The sequence below is a fragment of the Capricornis sumatraensis genome, chromosome 9 (genome assembly GCF_032405125.1).
Source record: "Capricornis sumatraensis isolate serow.1 chromosome 9, serow.2, whole genome shotgun sequence".
NCBI lineage: Eukaryota > Metazoa > Chordata > Mammalia > Artiodactyla > Bovidae > Capricornis > Capricornis sumatraensis.
In genome coordinates this window covers 13261391-13280245 of record NC_091077.1, presented here as the reverse complement: position 1 = coordinate 13280245, position 18855 = coordinate 13261391, and the positions used below count along the sequence as shown (strand labels likewise).

General features: G+C 42.9%; 2 pseudogenes; both read left to right on the top strand.

The window, feature by feature from the left end:
- The first annotated feature begins 10881 nt into the window (after positions 1-10881).
- Positions 10882-11628, top strand: LOC138085150 (large ribosomal subunit protein uL30 pseudogene; annotated as a pseudogene).
- A 3914-nt stretch (positions 11629-15542) lies between these two features.
- On the top strand, positions 15543-17839 carry LOC138085673 (BRCA1-associated RING domain protein 1 pseudogene; annotated as a pseudogene).
- The last annotated feature ends 1016 nt before the right edge of the window (positions 17840-18855 follow it).

Genomic DNA, 18855 nt, shown 5'->3' with positions numbered 1-18855 from the left:
CCAAAAGGCAAGAACTCACCAACATACTCCTACTGCCTTCAGTGTTCCAACATTTTTGTTGTGTTCAATTAATTTCTTAAAATATGCAACACTGGGCTCTTCTAAAAAGGCATGGAAGGGGTGGTCTGGAAAAGATTACTACTATCTGCACCGTTCTGAAAATTAATGGAAACTGCTGCTTCCCCAGGAGGTACCTGCCTCTTAATCAGTTAACTCCTGGAGCCCCTGACAAGAGAACCACTCACTCTGCAGGGCTTTCTCCTACTGCTCTCCTCCAGCTTTCAACCATCACCCTGATAATCACCCCTTACCTTTAATTATATGCCAGTATCACTCAGTGTAACATAAGTTGCATGTACTCATCATTTCACACCCTCTGACGGAAGAAATTTTCACATAATGAGGTATAGGGAAGTCATTAGGGCATACATGATTTATCTTGAACTTTATGCTAACTAAAATACTCTGTCTTGGACTTCCCTGGTGGTCCAGTGGTTAAGAATCTTTCTGCCAATGCAGGGGACAGAGGCTCAATCCCTGATCAGGAAGATCCCACATGCCATGGGACAACTCAGTGTATACACCTCAACTACTGAGCCCACACTGTACCGCCCGTGCTCTGCAACAAGCAAAGCCACTGCAACAGAGCAGCCCCTGCTTGCCACAACTAGAGAGAGTCCATGTGCAGTAACGAAGACCAGCACAGCAAAAACTAATTTTAAAAACGCTCTGTCTTATAGCCTGTCAAACATACATCGTACATCTGCTTTAGCTATTATAGAAGCATGTCCCTCATCTTCCAGTCATACAAAGGATTAAGTCACAACCCACTGCAGTCACCCACTGAAGGGTACTGGGGATGAGAAAAACAGGATGAACCATTCTATGCTTTCGATAAAGGGGCTCCTAGATAGTTAAGATGTCAAGAGACTATTTTTGATTATTTCAAAATATTTGAAAAGACATTGCAAGCAACACTCTAGCATGGCTCCAGACAGTTTTCTGGAAAGACAGTACTGGAAAGATCCAGTACTGCACTCTTTTTTTTTTTTCTTCGACACTATTTCCTTTTAAAGAAGGATTAGATGAAGAATAGGCATGACTGTTTAAAAGATATGAACTTGATTAGCCTACTCTGCTTTCTAATGTGTTTGTCACTACTGACGACCAACTCTTCAAAACCTTACAGAAAGGAGAAAAAGAAAGCTGCCACATTATGAACAACAGTTCAGTGGCCCATTGAAACCACCCGGCCCAAATTTCAGTCCGTTTTGAAAAGAACCACATCTCAAAAACATTGAAATCATTCCAAGCATCTTTTCTGACCACAATGCAGTAAGATTAGATGTCAATTACAGGAGAAAAACTATTAAAAATTCTAACATATGGAGGCTGAACAACACGCTGCTGAATAACCAACAAATCACAGAAGAAACCAAAAAAGAAATCAAAATATGCATAGAAACAAATGAAAATGAAACCACAACAACCCAAAACCTATGGGGCACTGTAAAAGCAGTGCTAAGGGGAAGGTTCATAGCAATAAAGGCTTACCTCAAGAAACAAGAAAAAAGTCAAATAAATAACCTAACTCTACATCTAAAGCAACTAGAAAAAGAAGAAATTAAGAACCCTAGGGTTAGTAGAAGGAAACAAATCTTTAAAATTAGGGCAAAAATAAATGCAAAAGAAACAAAAGAGACCATAGCAAAAATCAACAAAGCCAAAAGCTGGTTCTTTGAGAAGATAAATAAAATTGACAAACCATTAGCCAGACTCATCAAGAAACAAAGGGAGAAAAAATCAAATCAACAAAATTAGAAATGAAAATGGAGAGATGACAACAAACAACACAGAAATACAAAGGATCATAAGAGACTACTATCAGCAATTATATGCCAATAAAATGGACAACTTGGAAGAAATGGACAAATTCTTAGAAAAGTACAGCTTTCCAAAACTGAACCAGGAAGAAATAGAAAATCTTAACAGACCCATCACAAGCACGGAAATTGAAACTGTAATCAGAAATCTTCCAGCAAACAAAAGCCCAGGACCAGACAGTTTCACAGCTGAATTCTACCAAAAATTTCGAGAAGAGCTAACATCTATCCTACTCAAACTCCTCCAGAAAATTGCAGAGGAAGATAAACTTCCAAATTCATTCTATGAGGCCACCATCACCCTAATACCAAAACCAGACAAAGATGCCACGAAAAAAGAAAACTACAGGCCAATATCACTGATGAACATAGATGCAAAAGTCCTTAACAAAATTCTAGCAAACAGAATCCAACAACATATTTAAAAGCTCATACACCATGACCAAGTGGGCTTTATCCCGGGGCTGCAAAGATTCTTCAATATCCACAAATCAATCAACGTAATACACCACATTAACAAACTGAAAGATAAAAACCATATGATTATCTCAACAGATGCAGAGAAAGCCTTTGACAAAATTCAACATCCATTTATGGTAAAAAACCCTCCAGAAAGCAGGAATAGAAGGAACATACCTCAACAAAATAAAAGCTATATATGACAAAACCACAGCAAACATTATCCTCAATGGTGAAAAATTGAAAGCACTTCCCCTAAAGTCAGGAATAAGACAAGGGTGCCCACTCTCACCACTACTATTCAACATAGTTTTGGAAGTTTTGGCCACAGCAATCAAAGTAGAAAAAGAAATGAAAGGAATCCAGATTGGAAAAGAAGTAAAACTCTCACTGTTTGCAGATGACATGATCCTCTACATAGAAAACCCTAAAGACTCCACCAGAAAATTACTAGAGCTAATCAATGAATATAGTAAAGTTGCAGGATATAAAATTAACACACAGAAATCCCTTGCATTCCTATATACTAACAATGAGAAAACAGAGAAATTAAGGAAACAATCCCATACACCATTGCAATGAAAAGAATAAAATATTTAGGAATATATCTACCTAAAGAAACAAAAGACCTATATATAGAAAATTATAAAACACTGATGAAAGAAATCAAAGAGGACACAAATAGATGGAGAGATATACCATGTTCGTGGATTGGAAGAATCAATATAGTGAAAATGAGTATACTACCCAAAGCAATCTATAGATTCAATGCAATCCCTATCAAGCTACCAACGGGATTTTTCAGAGAACTAGAACAAATAATTTCACAATTTGTGTGGAAATACAAAAAACCTTGAATACCCAAAGCAATCTTGAGAAAGAAGAATGGAACTGGAGGAAACAAGCTGCCTGACTTCAGGCTCTACTACAAAGCCACAGTCATCAAGACAGTATGGTACTGCACAAAGACAGAAATATAGATCAATGGAACAAAATAGAAAGCCCAGAGATAAATCCACGCACCTATGGACACCTTATCTTCGACAAAGGAGGCAAGAATATACAATGGATTAAAGACAATCTCTTTAACAAGTGGTGCTGGGAAAACTGGTCAACCACTTGTAAAAGAATGAAACTAGAAAACTTTCTAACATCATGCCCAAAAATAAACTCAAAATGGATTAAAGATCTAAACGTAAGACCAGAAACTATAAAACTCCTAGAGGAAAACATAGGCAAAACACTCTCCGACATAAATCACAGCAGGATCTTCTATGACCCACCTCCCAGAGTTTTGAAAATAAAAGCAAAAATAAACAAACAGGACATAATTAAACTTAAAAGCTTTTGCACAATGGAGGAAACTATAAACAAGGTGAAAAGACAGCCTTCAGAATGGGAGAAAATAATAGCAAACGAAGCAACTGACAAAGAATTAATTTCAAAAATATACAAGCAACTCCTGCAGCTCAATTCCAAAAAAAAACAATCAAAAAATGGGCCAAAGAACTAAACAGACATTTCTCCAAAGAAGACATACAGATGGCTAACAAACACATGAAAAGATGTTCAACATCACTCATTATCAGAGAAATCCAAATCAAAACCACAGTGAGGTACCATTTCACACCAGTTAGAATGGCTGCTATCCAAAAGTCTACAAGCAATAAATGCCGGAGAGGGTGTGGAGAAAAGGGAACCCTCTTACACTGTTGGTGGGAATGCAAACTAATACAGCCACTATGGAGAACAGTGTGGAGATTCCTTAAAAAACTGGAAATAGAACTGCCTTATGACCCAGCAATCCCACTGCTGGGCATACACACCGAGGAAACCAGAATTGAAAGAGACACGTGTACCCCAATGTTCATCACAGCACTGTTTATAATAGCCAGGACATGGAAGCAACCTAGATGTCCATCAGCAGATGAATGGATAAGAAAGCTGTGGTACATATACACAATGGAATATTACTCAGCCATTAAAAATGATACATTTGAATCAGTTCTAATGAGGAGGATGAAACTGGAGCCTATTATACAGAGTGAAGTAAGCCAGAAAGAAAAACACCAATACAGTATACTAACGCATATATATGGAATGTAGAAAGATGGTAACAATAACCCTGTATGCGAGACAGCAAAAGAGACACAGATGTATGAAACAGTCATTTGGACTCTGTGGAAGAGGGAGAGGGTGGGATTATTTGGGAGACTAGCACTGAAACATATATATTATCATATATGAAATGGATCACCAGTCCAGGTCGATGCATGAGACAGGATGCTCGGGGCTGGTGCACTGGGATGACCCAGAGGGATGGGATGGGGAGGGAGAAAGGAGGGGGGTTCAGGATGGGGAACACATGTATACCCGTGGTGGATCCATGTCAATGTATGGCAAAACAACTACAGTATTGTAAAGTAATTAGCCCCCAACTTAAATAAATAAATTTATATATTTTTTAAAAAGAATCACATCTGTTTTTAATGCAGAAAACCTGGAAATTTTAAGAGAGACTGCCATGTGCGACTTCCCTGGCAGTCCAGTGGTTAAGACTCCAAGCTTCCAATGCAGGGGGCTCAGGGTTCAATTCTTGGTCAGGGAACTAAGATCCCACATACTGTGTGGCAAGGCCAAAAATAAAATTAAATTTTAAAAGACTGCCACAGATTTAAATTAGATTCAGGACATGATGATTTTAATAAGGAACAGGAGTGTTCTCAGGACTATAAGAAGGTATTCCCTCTCCTCACAAACACCTCAGGGGAAACCGAAATAACATTCAGAGGGGCAACTTCTATATTCTAAGGCCCCTGTAGACATGGGGGCAACCTTATCCATTCTCAGCCCTACCCTTATTCTCTGCCCTCTCCCTCAGAGTAAACAGTCAATTCAAATGACAAGTGTTTCTAATTTACCTATGCGAGTTTTAAAATCAGAAACAATAATATTCCAGTTAGAACTATCTCAGGAAGACACGTGTTCCTTTTGGTGAAATGTGCTCCAATTCTTTTGATAGGATGAGCCCTCTTAGAGGTATGTAATGCCCATACTGCCTGAAGGGTGAAGTGATTTTAGAATTAGAAAACTTCAATGAAGACCAGAACATAATGACCAAGAAACTGATGGCTGGGAAAACATAAGCTCAGACAGATAAGGGGAAATGGACGACTCAGTTACAAGTGCCTGAGGAATTATGGTCAATGTCCTCCTCAGAATTTGGAAAAATCAAGTCAGCCACTTCAGTTAGAATAATTACTGATGGGGCTTCCCTGGCGGTCCAGTGGTTAGGGCACCTTACTTTCACTTCAGGGGGCACGAGTTTGATGCCTGGTGGGGGAACTAGGGTCTCACATGCTGCTCAGCAGAACCAAAAATAAATAAAAAGCAACTGAAAAATAGCAACAACAATTACTGACAATCCCAAGCCTCTACCCAGTATTTGGCAATAACTATTTAGTTTTTTTCCTAAATATTTATTTACTTGCCTGCACTGGGTCTTTGTTTAGGCATACAGAAATCTAGTTCCCTGACCAGGGATGGAACCTGGGCCCCTTACACTGTGAGTGCAGGCTTAGCCACTGGGGAAGTCCCGACAAAACCTATTTAGACCAGAGGCATTCTTGTTATTCAGAAATTCCTTGAAAATGAACTTACGATTCCTCAGACTAGTCCTTGCAGTACCCCCATTTTGCTGGCAAGAAAGTCAAATGCAACAGGACATGAGAGCTATAAATAACACTGTGATTCCTCACCACCCTGTGATTCCTAATCCTCACACCTTACTCCCAGCCATTCCAGCAGACACCTGTTATTTTGCAGTAAGAGACCTATGCAGTGCGTTCTTTAGTATTCTCGTGTAAAAGAAAAGCCAACGTCTTTTGGACTTTACATAGGGAGACCATCTGAACACCTAGATGCCACAAGGATATACTGAAAGCCCTACTTATTTTTCTCAAATACTTAAAGCTGATTGGGCTGATGGACACTTTCCTAATGATTGTTTTAACTGAATATGTAGATGATTTGATTTCGTGGTGTAGAACTGAACAGAGAAATTGTGCATCTGTTACAAGAGTCAGCCTCTAAGGGACATAAGGTGTCCAAAGAAGAACTGTTAACTGACTCTCAAAAAATTAAGGAAATCCTGGCTTTCTTGCTTCCCAGAACAAAGCAGCAGCTAAGAAGGACTTCCCTGGTGGTTCAGTGGTTCAGAATCTGCCTACCAGTGTAGGGGACAGAGGTTTGTTTCTTGGTCCTGCAATAAGAGCAGCCATTGCAATGAGAAGCCCTGGCGCCACAACTAGAGAGTAGCCCCCACTAACTGCAACTCGAAAAAGCCTGCACACAGTAGCGAAGACTCAGCACAGCCAAATATAACATTTTTTTTTCATTTAGGAAAAAAAAAAAAACAGATGAGACAATTTCCAGGTCTAACTGCATATTGCAGGAATTGGATATCTAATTTGTCCCTCCTGACCCAATTCCTCTAGGTGCTACTAAAGTCTAATGGACCAGTTAGACTTGAACTAACGTCTAAAGTCTAACACCTGCATGGTGCTGGGGCAGCAATGAGGAGATACCCGCATCCAAGGACAAAGGAGAAGTCCCAGCAAGACGGTAGGAGGGGCGAATTCACGTTTAGAATCACACCCCATTCCCACCAGAGATGCTCAGAGGGCTCAAACAAACCTTGTGCACACCAGGACCCAGGGACCCCACAGAGACTGAGACAGAACTGTGTGTGAGCGTCTCCTGTGGAGGTACCGGTCAGCAGTGGACTGCCGCAGGGACAGGAGCTCTGGGTGCGGCAGACCTGGGTATGGCATAAGCCCTCTTGGAGGAGGTCGCCATTAACCCCACCAAAGAGCTGCCAGAGGAGAAGGCAATGGCAACCCACTCTAGCACTCTTGCCTGGAAACTCCCGTGGACAGGGGAGCCTGATAGGCTGCAGTCCATGTGGTTGCTAAGAGTCGGATATGACTGAGCGACTTCACTTTCACTTATTACTTTCATGAACTGGAGAAGGCAATGGCACCCCTCTCCAGTACTCTTGCCTGGAAAATCCCACAGACGGAGAAGCCTGGTAGGCTGCAGTCCATGGGGTCGCTAAGAGTCGGACACCACTGAGTGACTTCACTTTCACTTTTCACTTTCATGCATTGGAGAAGGAAATGGCAACCCACTCCAGTGTTCTTGCCCGGAGAATCCCAGGGATGGGGGAGCCTGGTGGGCTACCGTCTATGGGGTCAACAGTCAGAAACGACTGAAGCGACTTAGCAGCAGCAGCAGCAGAACTACCAGAACTTACACAGGACTGGGAAATAGACTCTTGGAGGGCACAAACAGAACATTATGTGCACCAGGACCCAGGAGAAAGGAGCAGTGAACCCACAAGAGACTGACCCAGACCTGCCCAGGAGCATCCACATCTCCAGCGGAGGCATGGGTCGGTGGTGGCCTGCTGCAGGGTTGGGGTACTGAGTGTAGCAGTACTTGCACAGGATCTTTTGAAGGAAGTCGCCGTTATCTTCACTACCTCCACCAGTTTGCTGCTGCACCTGCTGCTAAGTCACTTCAGTCGTGTCCAACTCTCTGCGACCCCGTAGACGGCAGCCCACCAGGCTCCCCCGTCCATGGGATTCTCCAGGCAAGAACACTGGAGTGGGTTGCCATTTCCTTCTCCAATGCATGAAAGTGAAAAGTGAAAGTGAAGTCGCTCAGTCATCTCCAACCCTCAGCCACCCCGTGGACTTCAGCCTTCCAGGCTCCTCCATCCATGGGATTTTCCAGGCAAGAGTACTGGAGTGGGGTGCCATCACCTTCTCTGTCCACCAGTTTGGCCCCAGGTAAACAGCAGGGAGGGAATACAGCTCCACCCATCAACAGAAAATTGGATTAAAGATTTACTGACCATGGCCCTGCCCATCAGAACAAGACCCAGTTTCCCCCTCAGTCAGTCTCGCCCATCAGGAAGCTTCCATAAGCCTCATCCTTCTCCATCAAAGGGCAGACAGATTGAAAACCACAATCACAGAAAACTAACCAATCTGATCATATGGACCACAGGCTTGTCTAACTCAATGAAACTATAAGCCATGCCATGTAGGGCCACCCAAGACAGACAGGTCATGGTGGAGAGGCCTGACAGAATGTGGTCCACTGGAGAAGGGGATGGAAAACCACTTCAGTATTCTTGCCTTGAGAATCCCATGAACAGTATGAAAAGGCAAAAAGATTAGACACTGAAAGATTAACTCCCCAGGTCGGTAGGTGTGCAATATGCTACTGGAGATCAGTGGAGAAATAACTCCAGAAAGAATGAAGAGAGGGAGCCAAAGCAAAAACAACACCCAAGTGTGGATGTGACTGGTGATGGAAGTAGTCTGATGCTGTAAAGAGCAATAATGCACAGGAACCTGGAATTTCAGGTCCATGAATCAAGGCAAACTGGAAGGGGTCAAACAGGAGATGGCAAGAGTGAACGTTGACATTTTAGGAATCAGTGAACTAAAATGGACTGGAATGGGTGAATTATACTCAGATGACCATTATATCTACTATTGTGGGCAAGAATCCCTTACAAGAAATGGAGTAGCCATCATAGTCAACAGAAGAGTCCGAAATGCAGTACTTGGATGCAGTCTCAGAAATGACAGAACGATCTGTTTGTTTCCAAGGCAAACCATTCAATATCATGGTAATTCAAGTCTATGCCCCGACCAGTAATGCTGAAGAAGCTGAAGTTGAACAGTTCTATGAAGACCTACAAGACTTTCTAGAACTAACACCCTAAAAAGATGTCCTTTTCATTATAGGGGACTGGGATGCAAAAGTAGGAAGTCAAGAAACACCTGGAGTAACAGGCAAACTTGGCCTTGGAGTACAGAATGAAGCAAGGCAAAGGCTAATAGAGTTTTTCCAAGAGAACACACTGGTCATAGTAAACACAGTCTTCCAACAGCACAAGAGAAGACTCTACACATGGACATCACTAGATGGTCAATACTGAAATCAGATTGATTATATTCTTTGCAGCCAAATATGTAGAAGCTCTATACAGTCCCCAAAAACAAGAATGGGAGCTGACTGTAGCTCAGATCATGAACTCCTTATTGCCAAATTCAGATTTCAATTGAAGAAAGTAGGGAAAACCACTAGACCATCCAGGTATGACCTAAATCAAATCCCTTATGATTATAAGGAAGTGAGAAATAGATTCAAGGGATTAGATCTGATAGACAGAGTGCCTGATGAACTATGGATGGAGGCTTGTGACACTGTACAGGAGACAGGGATCAAGACCATCCCCATGGAATAGAAATGCAAAAAAGCAAAATGGCTGTCTGGGGAGACTTTACAAGTAGCTGTGAAAAGAAGAGAGGTGAAAAGCAAAGGAGAAAAGGAAAGATATACCCATTTGAATGCAGAGTTCCAAAGACTAGCAAGAAGAAATAAGAAAGCCTTCCTCAGTGATCAGTGCAAAGAAATAGAGGAAAACAATAGAGTGGGAAAGACTAGAGATCTCTTCAAGAAAATTAGAGATACCAAGGGAATATTTCATGCAAAGATGGGCTCAATAAAGGACAGAAAAGGTATGGACCTAACAGAAGCAGAAGATATTAAGAAGAGGTGGCAAGAATACACAGAAGAACTGTACAAAAAAGATCCTCATGACCCAGATAATCACAGTGCTATGATCACTCACCTAGAGCCAGACATCCTGGAACACAAAGCCAAGTAGGCCTTAGGAAATGTCACTACCAACAAAGCTAGTGGAGGTAATGGAATTCCAATTGAGCTATTTCAAATCCTGAAAGATGATGCTGTGATAGGGCTGCACTCAATATGCCAGCAAGTTTGGAAAACTCAGAAGTAGCTATAGGACTGGAAAAGGTCAGCTTTCACTCCAATCCCAAAGAAAGGCAATGCCAAAGAATGCTGAAACTACCACACAATTGCACTCATCTCACACGCTAGTAAAGTAATGCTCAAAATTCTCCAAGCCAGGCTTCAATCGTTCGTGAACCCTGAACTTCCAGATGTTCAAGCTAGATTTAGAAAAGGCAGAGGAACCAGAGATCAAATTGCCAACATCCACTGGATCATCAAAAAAAGCAAGAGAATTCCAGAAAAACATCTATTTCTGCTTTATTGACTATACCAAAGCCTTTGACTCTGTGGATCACAATAAACTGTGGAAAATTCTGCAAGAGATAGGAATACCAGACCACCTGACCTGCCTCTTGAGAAACCTGTGTGAAGGTCAGGAAGCAACAGTTAGAACTGGACATGGAACAACAGACTGGTTCCAAATTGGGAAAGGAGTACACCAAGGCTGTATATTGTCACCCTGCTTATTTAACTTATATGCAGAGTACATCATGAGAAACACTGGGCTGGAAGAAGCACAAGCTGGAATCAAGACTGCCTGGAGAAATATCAGTAACCTCAGATATGCAGATGACACCACCCTTATGGCAGAAAATGAAGAAGAACTAAAGAGCCTCTTGATGGCTCTTTCCTGGCTGGAACCATGGAGGGTGCAGAAGAGAAGAAAAAGAAGGTTCCTGCTGTGCCAGAAACCCTTAAGAAAAAGCGGAAGAATTTCGCAGAGCTTAAGATCAAGCGACTGAGAAAGAAGTTTGCCCAAAAGATGCTTCGAAAGGCAAGGAGGAATCTTATCTATGAAAAAGCTAAGCATTACCACAAGGAATACATGCAGATGTACAGAACTGAAATTCGAATGGCTAGGATGGCACGAAAAGCTGGCAACTTCTGTGTACCTGCAGAACCCAAATTGGCGTGTGTCATCAGGATCAGAGGTATCAACGGTGTGAGCCCAAAGGTTCAAAAGGTGCTGCAGCTCCTTCACCTCCGGCAGATCTTCAACGGCACCTTTGTGAAGCTCAGCAAGGCATCAATTAATATGTTGAGAATTGTGGAGCCATACATTGCATGGGGGTACCCAAATCTGAAGTCTGTAAATGAACTGATCTACACGCTTGGTTATGGCAAAATCAACAAAAAGTGAATTGCCCTGATAGACAATGCATTAATTGCTCGATCTCTTGGGAAATACGGAATCATCTGCATGGAGGATCTGGTTCATGAGATCTATACCGTTGAAAAACGTTTCAAAGAAGCAAACAACTTCCTGTGGCCCTTTAAATTGTCTTCTCCACGAGGTGGAATGAAGAAAAAGACCACCCATTTTGTAGAAGGTGGAGATGCTGGCAACAGGGAAGATCAAATCAACAGGCTTATTAGAAGGATGAACTAAGGTATCTACCAGGATTATTTTTGTAATCTGGTTAATAAACAATTGAAACAAATTAAAAAAAAAAAAAGAGCCTCCTGATGAAAGTGAAAGAGGACAGTAAAAAAGTTGGCTTAAAGCTCAACATTCAGAAAACTAAGATCATGGCATCCGGTCCCACCACTTCATGGCAAATAGATGCGGAAACAATGGAAACAGTGAGACTTTATTTGGGGAGCTGCAAAATCACTGCAGATGGTGACTGCAACCATGAAATTAAAAGACGCTTAGTCCTTGGAAGGAAAGTTATGACCAACCTAGACAGCATATTAAGGAGCAGAGACATTACTTTGCCAACAAGGGTCCATCTAGTCAAGGCTATGGTTTTCCCTGTAGTCATGTATGGATGTGAGAGTTGGACTGTGAAGAAAGCTGAGCGCTGAAGAATTGATGCTTTTGAACTGTGATGTTGGAGAAGACTCTTGAGAGTCCCTTGGACTGCAAGGAGATCCAACCAGTCCATTCTGAAGGAGATCAGTCCTGAATATTCATTGGAAGGACTGATGTTGAAGCTGAAACTCCAATACTTTGGCCACCTGATGCAAGGAACGGACTCATTTGAAAAGAGCCTGATGCTGGGAAAAATTGAAGGTGGGAGGAGAAGGGGATGACAGAGGATGGGATGGCTGGATGGCATCACCGACTCAATGGACTTGAGTTTGAGTGAACTCCAGGAGCTGGTGATGGACAGGGAGGCCTGGCATGCTGTGATTCATGCAGTCGCAAAGAGACACAACTGAGTGACTGAACTGAACTGAACTATAAGTTACCATTTTTATCTTTTCTGGGCATGAAGATAAGGGAAACACTCTAGGGATGTTAACTCTGACGACGGTGACTAGCATCAACCCACAGGATATTATAGTCAGCAGCTAGCTTCAGTAGTAAAAGGCCTCCCACTCTTTAGGGGGGAGTCATTTCAATGACTGCTTGTGCAAAGCTAGTGAAGAACTTAGGATGGCATCTCTTTTGACTATCTCCACTCAGTTGAACCTCTTGAATTCTCATCACACTTGGCATTATTCTGTGAGTCAACTTCCTCTCACGAGATATGGTTGCTTTCTTTACCTAATATTATTGTGGCTCGATGTTGTAATCTTGACCATGCAACTTTACTTCCAGCAACCCAGGATGTTAATGACCATGACTGTATTATGCTAACTCATTACCTTCTTACAAGATGACTTAACAAGAAATTCCTATTGATACTGCTAACTTAATTTTCTTTAACAGATGGATTTTACTTAAAGGATATACAGGGACATTATCTAGCTGGATATGCAACAATATCCATGGTGGACATAATTGAAAGCTCTTATTTACCAAGCTCAAAGTTGGCACAACAGGCTGCATTAATTGCTCTATAACAGAGCTTGCCAGCTAGCTAACAATTAAGTAGCAAGTATTTACATTGACAGCTACTCTGCTTTAGGAGTAGCTCTTGATTTTGGAATCCTCTGAAAGAGAAGGGTACTTCTTACTTCCTCAGGCCAACCCATAAAGAATGAGAAGCTAGTGTCAGAATTTTATTAGACTGTATACAATTACCTAAACTAGAAATAATTAAAATATCTGGACATTTCAAATTTGATTCAATAGAAGCTAAAGGGAATTCACTGACATAGCTGCTAAAGGAGGTGCTTTAAGTTCTATTTCTGTCTAGCTGCAAGAATGTCTGCTGCTCAAACCTAACTCCCAGTGTAACTGTTAGGAAACTTCTACAGGCTCACAACTCAGTACCAGGGACTTCCCTGGTGGCCCAGTGGTAAAATATCCACCTGCCAATGCTGGGGACATGGGTCTGATCCCTGATCCCGGAGATCCCGGAAGCCTGTGCACGTAACTCCTGAGCCCACACACCACGAGCCCGTGCTCCACAAGAGGAGCCACCACAATGAGAAGCCTGTGCATTGCAATTAGACAGTAGCCTCTGCTAGAGCAACTAGAGAAACTCCGAAGGCAGCAATGAAGACCCAGTGCAGCCAAAACATAAAAACAAACAAAAATTAGAAAATTTTAAATAAAAAAAAACTTAGTACCAGAGATGAAAACTAAATATAGAAAAAGAAAGGTTGATTCTTTGATCCCACCTCACAAGTATGGCTTAGACCAAGTAAGAGACTTGCAGTGCCTATAGGGGCTCAGTTACTCTTACTCTAGCATGTATCTTCCCTGGCTCATTTGGCTCCTGAATAACTTCATGGGGGAAACTATCACAGTTTGGTTCTCCCTTGAGCTGGCCCACTGTTCTAACAGCATCTCCCACTCTAATAAACTTTATTTCCCTCACAAAAAAAATAATAATTTTATGGGGGAAACAGTGTATATGGAAGCCCGTCCCTATGGTAGCCCGCAGGACACATACTCGATGCACTAGTTGCCCTAAGTATAATCTCAGAAAACCACTCCATGAGTCACAAGGTCACCTTCCCCTTTCTAAAGACCTCTTGAGTTACAGCAATTGGACTTTGTCCAAATGCCACCATCTTAAGGACACAAATATATTTTGTTAATGATCTGTGTCTTCACACTGATTGAAGCTCTTCCCTGCACAAGAGCAACAGATTAAACAGATGATGAACTGCTATCGGGGGCTTCCCTGCTGGCTCAGCAGTAAAGAATCCATCTACAATGCAGGACCTGCGAGTTCTATCCCTGGGCAACCCACTCCAGTATTCTTGCCTTGACAATCCCAAGGACAGAGGAGCCTGGCAGACTACAGTCCACAGGGTCACAAAGAGCTGGACACAACTGAGCAACTGAGCACACACACAGAAACTGCTACTGCAAAAAATATTTCCTGTTTGAGGGATCCCTTCTGAGTTGCATAGTGACTGAAGAACTCACTTCACCTAACAAATAATTAAATCCATTTCTAATATTTGGCCAATGATCCAGCATGTTCAGAGTACTTATATTCGCCAAACTTCAGGACTGGGGGAAAGAACTAACAATACCATCAAAAAAAACTCAATTGTCAAAACTCTCACAGACTTTCATGGCCAAAAGCTCTCCCTTTGGTTCCTCTCAAACTTAGGTCCACTCTTTTGGGTAAAACATCAATTGTCTCCTTTTGAAATAATCACTGGGCAATCCACGTGCTTAGATGAAGGCATGTATGAACCAGTATTACTTAAAGGTGATACATTACTGTCAAGGGCTCATTAAAGCAATTAAAAGAAAATGAAAAACTAGTAACTATCTTCACAGTGAGCACCTGGGAGACAAAGACCTTAAGGACATTCAGGCATTTATTTCCAGCCCTGGGAAGAGCTAGACCCGGGCGCCCGAGGGGTGGAGGGGTAGGGACATGAATTTGAGCCCTGCTTCCCAAACATTTGGAAAACGCAGGAGAAAACAGGACTGTGGACACCAACCCCCTCCCCACCGCCCCGGAGACCACAGCGCCTCCCACGCACGAAACCACGGTGACTGAGTCCAGACTGTCCTGTGTTGACCTTCCCCGTGGTCACGGCATGATATGGGGCAGACAACAGGCAGGCTGCGGGCACAGAGAGGCTCCAGTCCTGGAGGCAATGCTGCCGGGTGCCGTGACTGGGCCAGACGCTCGGGGTACCAGCTGCCAGCCCAAGCACCACGCTGTGAACCAGACAGGACTGAGGTCCGAGCGGCGCCCCCGCCGACTCGGCTCCGCAAACTCGAACTGACAGCGGGAAGGGCCGGGTCCAGCCATGGCCAGTTACGTCCAGCTCTTGTCTCGCGTGTTCACCATTTTGCGGCTTCCGGCGTCCCTCTAGAGTCGTCACTAGGGCCCCCACGTCCGGTCCCACGACTGGTGTAGGTCACAGAGCGACAAACGTATCGACAGAGCCACCGGGGGCCCTCGCGGTCGAAGGCGACGCCAGGCCACCCGGCGCATGGCGTGAGGGACGGCCACACCGTTTACTTTAAGGGAGCGTCCTCCCACCCGCCTTCCCCAGAGGCGCCCCTAATTGGACATTCCTTAAGGCTCCGCCCCTTTGCGCCTAAGCATCTGTGGGCCCATATGTTCCCGCCAATGCTGTTTGTAAATAGGTAAGCTGAAACTCCAGGACTTTGGCCACCTCATGGGAAGAGCTGACTCATTGGAAAAGATTCTGATGCTGGGAGGGATTGGGGGCAGGAGGAGAAGGGGACAACAGAGGATGAGATGGCTGGATGGCATCACGGTCTCGATGGACGTGAGTCAGTGAACTCCGGGAGTTGGTGATGGACAGGGAGGCCTGGCGTACTGCGATTCATGGGGTCGCAGAGTCAGACACGACTGAGCGACTGACTGAACTGAACTGAACTGAACTGAACCTCACCGCCTGATCGGTCACTGCAGCTTCTTCTGAAAGCAAGAAATGGGTGTGTACCAGGAAATTTCAGCGTCAGTTTTCAGAAGGAGGAACACCCTTGTTCAGAAGGAGGAACACCCAATCCAAGTCAGGTTAGAATAGGACAGCGTGATGTCCTGCAAGAGTCAGGGTCTTGGGATAATGCTTTGAGACCACACGTGGAACTGTGACCCTTGTGTAGACTTTGCATGCGGCAACTAAATATACCACGTGCCACAAGGAAGATCGAAGAATCTGTGCAACAACTAAGACCAGGCACCGCCAAATAAAATATTTTTTAAATGACCAAATGTAGTATAGTCTGGCTCTATTTGCATCTTTGACTGCTGACAGCGCTGAGGCTTCCACCCATTCCTTCCCTACTCCCACATATTTGTTACTTTAGATAAAGATAACCATGGCCTTTAATGAAATTGGCCCTGGTGGAAAGTCTGAACAAAGCCCTAGCCTGAGCATAGGCACTCTTCAAGAACCAACCACAAACTGAGATTTGTTCAATAAAGCTCTCACATTTTACACTGGAAGGAAGTTTACCTCCGTGTTTTAGTGTTTCCCTAGAGAACTTTGAAATGCAAGTAGATATCATATCCCTAGGGCAATTGAATTTCTTATTTTTATTGATATAAAATCAAGGTTATGTAAATGTGGGATGTACCTGAAAACTCTCAATATGTTTAAAAGATTGGATTAAAACTAATGCATTTATTTGTTTAAACAGCTTTATTGAGGGACTTCCGTGGTGTTCCAGTGGCTAAGATTCTGAGCTTCCAATCCAGGGGGCCCAGGTTCTATCTCTGGTCAGGGAACTAGATCCTATATGCCGTAACTAAGACCTGGAGCAGCCAAATAAATATTGTTAATTTTTTTTAAAGAACTTTATTGAGATATTATATATATGTGTGTGAAGTCGCTCAGTCGTGTCCAACTCTTTGCGACCCCGTGGACTGTAGCCCGCCAGGCTCTCTGTCCATGGGATTCTCCAGGCAAGAATACTGGAGTGGGTTGCCATTTCCTTCTCCAGGGGATCTTCCCAACCCAGGGATCGAACCCAGGTCTCCTGCATTGCAGGCCGATACTTTATCCTCTGAGCCACCAGGGAAGCATCATTACATATATATATATAAGTATATATATATATAAAACACAATAGACTCCTTTAAAGTTTACAATTCAGTGGTTTAGTATATTCACAGATATATGCAATCATCACCACAGTCAATTTTAGAACAGTGTCATCACCTTTAAGAAAATCCTCTTCTCTTTAGCTATCACGATTTTTAAGGCTAAAAAATGTGCTGAGTTTGACAGTACAGTAACTCATGTGATTGTTCCTGGTGATACAGTTCAAAGCACCCTGAAATGTATACTTGGAATTCTCAGTGGATGCTGGATCCTAAAATTTGAATGGGTGAAAGCATGTCTACAAAGCAAAGAATGTGAACAGGAAGAAAAGTATGAAATTCCTGAAGGACCACGGAAAAGCAGGCTCAACAGAGAACAGCTGTTGCCAAAGCTGTTTGATGGATGTTACTTCTATTTGGGGAACCTTCAAACACCATCCAAAGGACAACCTTATTAAGCTTGTCACTGCCGGTGGGGGCCAGATCCTCATTAGAAAGCCCAAGCCAGACAGTGACGTGACTCAAACCATCAATACAGTTGTGTTCCATGCCAAACCTGATTCTGATCAGCGCTTCTGCACAGAGTATATCATCTATGAGGACATGTCTAATCATCGCCCAGAAAGGGTTCGGCAGGGCAAAGTCTGGATGGCTCCTTCCAGCTGGTTTATAGATTGTGTGATGTCCTTCGAGTTGCTCCCTCTTGACAACTGAACTCGCACAGTGTGATAACCTAGTGATTGCACTGTTTTCATCAGTCACATTTTTACAAATAGGTAGACTCATTCATCGGAGAAGGCAATGGCACCCCACTCCAGTACTCTTGCCTGGAAAATCCCATGGATGGAGGAGCCTGGTGGGCTGCAGTCCACGGGGTCGCGAAGAGTCGGACACGACTGAGCGACTTCCCTTTCCCTTTCCCTTTCCTAACTTCCCAGCTTCCTCCTCTAAGTCCCAGCCCCAGGCAATTGCTAATACACTTTCTGTTTCTAAACATTTCCCTATTCTGGATTTTTATGTGAATGGAATTATATAACGTGGTCTTTGTGATCAACAAGTCACTTAGCATCAGATCTTAAGGGGCACTCATGCTGTAGCATGTATCAATAACTGATTCTTTAAAATAACTTTTTTATTGTGGTTAAGTAACACTTCAGTGCTTTTAAGTCCATTTACATTGTTGTAAAACCATCACCACCTATCTATGTACAGAACTGTTCATCTTGCAAAACTGAAATTCTATACCCATTATAACCGGTAACTCTCCATTTCCCGCTTCCTCCGCCTTTGGCAATACCCATGCTACCTTTTATCTGTATGATTCTGACTGTTCTAAGTACCTCATGTAAGTGAAATCATACAGTATTTGTCCTTTTGTTACTGGCTTCTTTCACTTAGCGTAATATCCTCAAGGTTGCTCCACTGTGCAGCATATATCAGAATTCCCTTACTCTTTCAAGGCTGACTAATCAGATGGGGCTTACTGTTGTCATTTTGCTATCTGTCTTCTATATACCTTATAGGTGTCTTGTCCCACATTTCATGCATTACTGTCTTCCTATGTGTTTAGTTTTTTGTTGCTGTTTGTAGTGAAATGTTTAAGCCCCTCCCTCATTGCCTTCTGTGTATATTCTATAGTTATTTTTCTGTAGTTACCATGGAGATTACATTTAAATCTTTATGTTATGATGCTAATTTGAATTTACACCAGTTTAATAACATGCAAAAAC